Source organism: Thunnus thynnus, chromosome 16 (assembly GCF_963924715.1).
Source record: "Thunnus thynnus chromosome 16, fThuThy2.1, whole genome shotgun sequence".
NCBI lineage: Eukaryota > Metazoa > Chordata > Actinopteri > Scombriformes > Scombridae > Thunnus > Thunnus thynnus.
The window spans coordinates 3,941,040-3,948,360 of NC_089532.1; the positions used below are offsets into that span (position 1 = coordinate 3,941,040).

Consider the following 7,321-nt stretch of genomic DNA (forward strand, 5'->3'; position numbering starts at 1 on the left):
TCTCCCTCATTAAATAAAATCCACAATATATCAATATGCAGATACTGTTAATTTCAAAAGTGTAACTGCTGGGAACAAGATGTCTCCTACTTCAATGAAAAGTCAGCGTATGTGCACTGGAGGCTTCAAGTTTCCATGTCACACTTGTGTAAGTTACGTAATGGACCACAGTTGGCTCCAACATTGTTGTGATGTCACAAACCATGCTTGTAAGTACACGCTTTGAACACAGATTTTAAGTGAGCTCAGAGAAACTTTCCACTTTCAGCATGTGAATGTGAAAACATCCTGCAAGTGTCAAACTTTACACATACATCATTCTTCACAGTGAAGCTCAAACATCCAGAACCAGAAGAAAAAACATATTTTCCACTTGAGAGGGCCTTTACAATACCACTATACAAGGAAAAGTCAAGCATTCAAAATGTTACTAAAGCAGAAAAATGTACTGACAGGATCTAAAGTAAAAGTTCTCACAATGCAGACAGTATAGGTCCTGTAAGTGTTAATATTATTGGATTATCATTGGTTTAATCACCAATGATAATCCAGTTAGTACTTAGTCAGTACTTAGTACTGTTGGGTATTTTAGTTTAAGGTTGCAATATTTTATGAGCCATGTTTGTATGTAAAATCTTAATCTGCTAAATAGCCCAATAACTACAATATCTGTAATATAGGTAGAAGAAAAAAGTAGCTTATAATGGATTAACTCAAGTAAAGTATAAGTACCTTTATAACTGTAGGCTACTGAACAATACTTGAGTAAATGTACTTGCTAACGTTACTTTTCACCACTGCGCTGTGAACATTTCGATTAGTAGCCAAATCACATTTCCTAAGTTAAAATGAATAACCCCTATTAGGTTTAGTGATGGATATGGGGCGTCAGCTTCCAAGTGTTTGACTTTTCTTTCCCCACAGACTGATCCAAGGTCAGTGGGCAGCAAAAACAAAACTGAAGAAACAAAACACTCCAGGAGGCTTAATGTTATTATAAAAACATCACAGCAGCTTTTTTATAAAGTGTAATGACGAAATATACCGTAGGAATTTAAGTAGCTGCTGTTTTATCGAGTGAAAACAGCAACTTAACAAGCCTATCAGCTAACATTAGCTGCGTTAGCAATGTTAGCATTAGCTCTGTTAACGGTACAAGAAGACAACGTCAGGTTGGAGAGAGCTGGCTTTGGGGGATTTAATAACCCACTGTGATAAAAGCCAGGGAGAAAGGACATCTAAAAAAGGGTAAGAATCAGTATTAATTATTGATTTTAAAAATTTGATTTGATCTTTGATTGTAAACGTTGTAGATGACCTCACAAATGCCTTAATGATAGCGATTCATTTAGCTTATTGATGGTTTATGGAGTTCAGTGAAACAGTTGGATCAGAAATACTCTTAACCATATTTTTTTTGTATTTTCTTCAAGATAAAAACTCCCAACCTGGGGTTCGATACCAGGTATGTTATGGTATATAAATATAAAAACGCTCATTCATATCTTTCAGGTATCTGAGCTGGTGGGAATGGATCCTCTCAAGCTCTCTGTCACAGAGTGGTAACCAGTACATACATATGTGTCATGGTTGACTACTGAGTGGGCAGAGGCCTGTTGTCTAAAAAAGTGAGTCAGCAGAAGAGGTAACCTATTGTATTCTTCATTTTGTTCACACCTTTGGGGCTCCTCAGAGTCTGCTTACACATCAGGGAACAGAGTTTAAAAATAAAGTGAGAATAAAACCCTAGCATTATTTATCCATGCTGACTTGCGTTTCTATTTTTTGGCATGTGGAGGATGAACACTCACCTCTGTGAGAAGTTGGGTATTAAGAGGAGCTTTTGCTCACCAGATCACCCCAAAGAAACAGACTTGTGGAAAAACTTAACAGCACCATTCAACGGTAAGTTAATCTCAAAAGACTAAATGCCACAACATATCACAACGTTAAGTTACACAGTTAATTATTAATACATGAAGTTATTTTTTACTGACATGCAACTGAATATTTTAGATCTCTGGGGCAAGCTGTCAGGGGAAAATCTGATAACATGGGACCAGTATCTGACTGCAGCTATGCTTGGAATCAGTAACCACAAAATACGGTCCATATTACCTGGTATTTGGTAGGGAGGCCAGATACCCCACTGAGGTACCAAGTGAGTATGAGGTAAGAGGGTCATGGAGTTGTGTTTGCAATGTTTGGATGTGGCAGTCAGTGAAATGTGATGACTTTATATTAATGCACTTATATTTTTGTTCTTGTAGATCACAGAAGAGAAGGTGGAGACACCAGGGAGGACAGGGGAGGGGAGGAGGTGGTTTGTGAGGGACTTCCGAATCAACATGGTGTGTATCAGGAGGTGCAAGTAAACATCAGGAAATCCCATCCAAAAATAAGGAAAAGGAAAGAGGAGAAGGGTCAGGAGGACAATTTCAAAGCAGGAGATATTGTTCTTAAAAAATACAAGAGAGCAACAACGGGGGGGGGGGTATGTTTGGACCCTTAATAATAAAACAGACCTACAAGACAAAAAGGGCCAAAGTTCTACAAAAACTACCAAGACGACTGCAAACATTGATCATTTGACTCATTTCATCGATCCAGAGGAGAAGATTGCAGCTAAGTTCAGAAGAATTGAAGGGCCCTTTCCTCTGGCTTCATCCATCAGCAACCCACCAACAAAATCAACCGGATACTGTCAACACCCCCTCCAATCATCTACTCTCCAGCCTCCTCAGCCACACTGTCCTGTACCAGCAACCCCTCCCCATTACACACTCTCCCCAGTCTCTCCAGCCACATTATCCAGTAACAGCCACTAACACGGAAGCGGCGTCTGATGTCACACACCCAGTCCAAAGCAATGGTATATGAGTAAAACCTATAAGAAATTTAACATTATGTATTCCATTTATCAGCCTTCTCTCTGTAACTTTTAAAATACTTTCCAGTGACTGACACCTGGGATCAGGGAGAGGGGGGAAGATATTGTGGGCAAAGGTTGGACCCTACAAGCTTGGATCTGCAGAGCCTTCCCCCCTGGAAAGGAATTGGAGAGCAAGGCATGTGTTCACTTGTGTATTCAGCTTTAAGCAGGCTTAAAATTTTGTTGAAACAGATAAGCCTATTAATGACGAAGTAAACTCTCTTTGCAGGTATCGAATTCTTACATGTCTGTAATATCATGACATGTGCCATCTAAGGTGTTTGTTATAGACACGTTTGAAATGACGGCTGTTGGAAGGGCACGTCTCAGGGGTTTTGAATGAAAGTCATTTTAACAATTGGATTTTTTTGTAGCTGGATGCTGCACAGTACGACAGACTCATCAGAGCAGTTTGCAGGAACAGACACTGGACTCTGGTGGTAAGTGCACTTTTGTCTAAAGCTATTTGCCCATCTTTAGCACATATAAAAGCTGCATGCACATTTAGGAGCCCAGCTGCGTATTTTTAAACAGGTTATGTACCCCTAAGGAACCAAAGACCCTTTTTGCGGAGGCCATTTGGAGCTACCGGTGCCCAGCTGGAGAAATGCAAGGAAATAACAAGGTAAGCAAATCTTAGATGATGATCCCTCCTAAGTGCTCTTATTTTATCTCTGGTGTGGTAAATAGACTATTTCATAAAAGCCACAAAAGCAGCATCTCATACTTTGATCCCTCTATCTTCATGATGTTTAGCCTTCATTGCAGGAGGTTCCCCACCAGCAGGACTCCACATCATGTGGGGTGCTGCTCTGTGAAGTAAGTAAAGAGACAGGTATGAATATGAATGTGATGGTCTTGCATAAATCCTTAAGTATACAGAAGGTTCAATAACTATATGTGTAATAGAGTCCCTGTTGGATCTCTGCCAATCCTGTGGGGAGAAAAATACAGGAACCATTAGACAGACCCATGTTGACTGGATAAGAAAACATAGCTTTACTCCATATAAAGACGTTAAATTAGACACTTGACTCCCGCTAACTAGTTTGCTGGTCAGTTAGTGTAATCACTGTGGGGGCATCGGTAAAAATGCTCCTGAGACGGGTACGGGTTTCTGTTTGTGAGATATAAATGAATATCAATTATATGTGAAGTATTACAACACTCCTGCCTTATAATAGCATTATGCACATAATATGTATTCCTTAATACTCTTACACAGTGCAGGAAAACATGATAAACAACATTATAACATTCAACATCTCTTATGTATTTATATGAATGTACAGAACACATGGCTCTTGTTGACAGCGCCATCTTGGTTCATACTACACCTGCCTATTTGCTACGTATGCAGTGAATGACACACTCAAACAGTTCCTCGTTACGAGCGCCCTCTAAACTTCTAGAAACAACCACCATTTCACTCCAGACTACTAGGTACAGCATTGATACACGTTACATGAAATATCGTTGCCATGTACCTGTGCATCAGCTCATACACCCGGTAAATTCGGAGCTAAACATGCTAACTAACATGAGCATGAATTACGGATATTAAATGTAGCATGTCTTTGAACAGAAAAGGAAACTTGCTTCTCAAAAGATGCACACAGGCTCTCATTGTCCAAACTCTGCAGTGCAAACTACTACTACTAGGGATAAAACTTACCTCTGCTATGATTGATTGATTGACAGGTTATTTAACCAATAGAAATATACAGTAAGCAGGATTTAGCAAATGATAGATAATACTAAGAAGGAATAGACATTCAAGCGATATAAAACTGAGGCAGAAATACATGAAAAGGATGTGAAATCTTCTTTGCATGAGTCTGTTTTCACTTTGTGATCCTAAAGTGTATTTTATGTTTTTCCAGATCAAATGCACAGCATGTGGCCACTGGTACCACTGGATCTGTGTGGGGGCGGCATCCCACAGACAAAGAATAATTTTGCCCCATGTCCTACATAATTCACTTTGTAAATAAATAACTATGCATTAAACCACTCCAGCAAACATTTATAATGGGAATGGGCAACATTATGCATCTCAAGAGTTTTAATAATGCAACTTTTCTTTTTTGACTTCTCTAAAAAGTATGTCATGAGAAAGAGGACACCATCAACATCAAATGATCATAGTCATTTCCCCCCAGAACTTAAGCAGAAATTATAACCTCTGATCTTCAAAAAACTGTTTTAATTTCAGAGAAGTGGGCTTTTGTGGCTGCCATCATTGCAATAACAGTGGTCACAAGTTAATCTAGAGATATTTTAAACCTAAATCTAGCACAATGCAACATAAGTTTTCCTTTAGGTTTCTCATGTGCTTTTATTTTGAAGAAAATACTACAAAAATATGGTTAAAAATATTTCTGAAGCCACAGTTTCACTAAACAAAACTGAGTGATATAGAATTATAAATCATTAAGGCATCTGCAAGGTCAACTACAATGTTTGCAAACAAAGATGACAAGTTAACAGGAAAACCAATTGATCCGTAACACCGGTGAATGGATTGTCGAATGGACAGTTCTCATCTAATCGCTATAATTTAGTCTGTCTGGGAAAATATTTACCTCCTGCAGACTTATAGCTGCTGTGCTATAATGGTGTGACTGTGAAGCAGGTATTTATTTGATGTCACCTGAGTTTTCAGCTGAGATGTTTGGATGTTTTGGTCGCCACAGGACAGAGCTGCCCCTGCTGTGCATCAACAGGCTGTTTTGTTTCTGTCTGTGTGTCAGCAGGGTGTGTCTGGATCATTTGTATATCTCTGATGTGTGTGTGTGTGTGTGTGTGTAGCGGCGTTTTGGGGCGAGATAGCTTCTTTGAAAGTTCATTTTTAAAATCGACAGGGTGTGTTTTGTGATTGTAATGGCAGAGGTGGAAGACGTACTCAGATTCAGCAAAAGTACCAATACAGCAATGTAACAATACTCTATCACAAGTAAAAGTACATTAGTATTAGCAGCAAAATGTAATTAAAGTTTAAAGTCAAGTTACTCATTTTGTTCCTATAACTCAGGAGCTCTCAAAGTTTGATGACTGAGGGTCAATTTAGGGACCCAACATTGGATTGAGGGCCACATGAGAAAAAACAGAACACAATAATTTCAAAATAAATGTTTTGTTTATTAGCCTAAACAACTATATATACAAGTGATCACACCAATACCATACAGGAGGCTTAAAAAAAACAACCTCTTTAGAACAGTCATTCAAGAGTTCATTTTAAGATTAATCAAACATTCAGTTGCCTCAAAAGTGCCTTGCAAACACACACACACACACACACACACACACACACAGAGCCTTGTGCTGTTGATTTCCTGTCTTATCAGCAGGGACCTGATTCAGAACCAATTCCAGCTGTCATAATTGCTCTTTGAGATCGTCGGCCAGATCTTCAGTTTGTCGTGTCATTTGACAAACTTATGTCATGGAACTCTGATTTTTGTTCGGGGCATACAATGTCAGCCGCTTTCAAAACGCAGTCTTGCACAAATTCTCCGTCACTGAACGACTTGCTCCGCCTGGCAGTTTCTTGAGCTGCCGGCAGCCTGTGTAACAGCTTCGCCGGATTTTGCCAGATTTGTGAAGACTGACTGCTGGGCAGTTAAGCCTCTTTTGAAATTGTTGAAGCTCAGCTGTGCACTCCTCGCCTGTGAACTTATTGTACATTTTATGATTGGTATCATGATGGTTTTTATGTTAAACTCTAACAAACGATCTCACATAAATATGTATGACTTGTACAAATCTGGAGATTGCTTCCTTTGTGATCAGCAGGTGGTTTTTATAGTAATTTAATTTTTGAATTTATGATAAAAATCTCTTACTCAGTGTCACAAACTCCTGTGTCTGCTGTGCTTTCACACCAGAGTTTGATTAGAACCAGACGACCATCGAGTTCAATTGATCGTTAGCAAACGGGTTCAAACTAAAAATTATAAAGGCCACAGTTGTCTGTCAGTAATCTAACCAACAATAAGTTTACTAAGACTGTAACTAACAATTCTTTTCATTAATTTCTCTTATTTTGTAAAGGTTTTTTGTGTTTCCTCTTTTCTTCTCTTATGAACCACAACACCAAAGCAAATTTCTTGTACGTGCAAACCTACTTGGCAGTTACCTTGTTTCTGTTTCTGATTCATATTCAGTCTATAAAAATGTCAGAAAAGAATATTTACGTGAACCTTCCACTTCAACTGTTTAAGCTTTTGGATACTCTTTATAAATATGCAGGATATAAACTAAAATGTTCAGAAAACCCAGATATTTACATGAACTACGCTCCACTAAAAACAACTGCAAGACAAATTTCATTTGAAATGGGACTACAATTAAATATTTAGGTGTACACCCAAAGAAGTTTCAACA

The 7,321-nt window shown here is 38.6% G+C and overlaps 1 long non-coding RNA gene across 3 annotated transcripts; it reads left to right on the top strand.

The window, feature by feature from the left end:
* Positions 1–574: 574 nt before the first annotated feature.
* On the top strand, positions 575–6,838 carry LOC137200193 (uncharacterized). 3 transcript variants are annotated; one of them, XR_010931919.1, is made up of 9 exons: positions 575–1,248; positions 1,513–1,628; positions 1,799–1,905; positions 2,017–2,161; positions 2,271–2,872; positions 2,958–3,372; positions 3,467–3,557; positions 3,689–3,751; positions 3,842–6,838. It is a non-coding gene; the product is annotated as an uncharacterized lncRNA (long non-coding RNA). The 3 variants fall into 3 exon arrangements; XR_010931920.1 differs by having other exon boundaries at positions 4,225–6,838; XR_010931921.1 differs by having other exon boundaries at positions 4,816–6,838.
* The last annotated feature ends 483 nt before the right edge of the window (positions 6,839–7,321 follow it).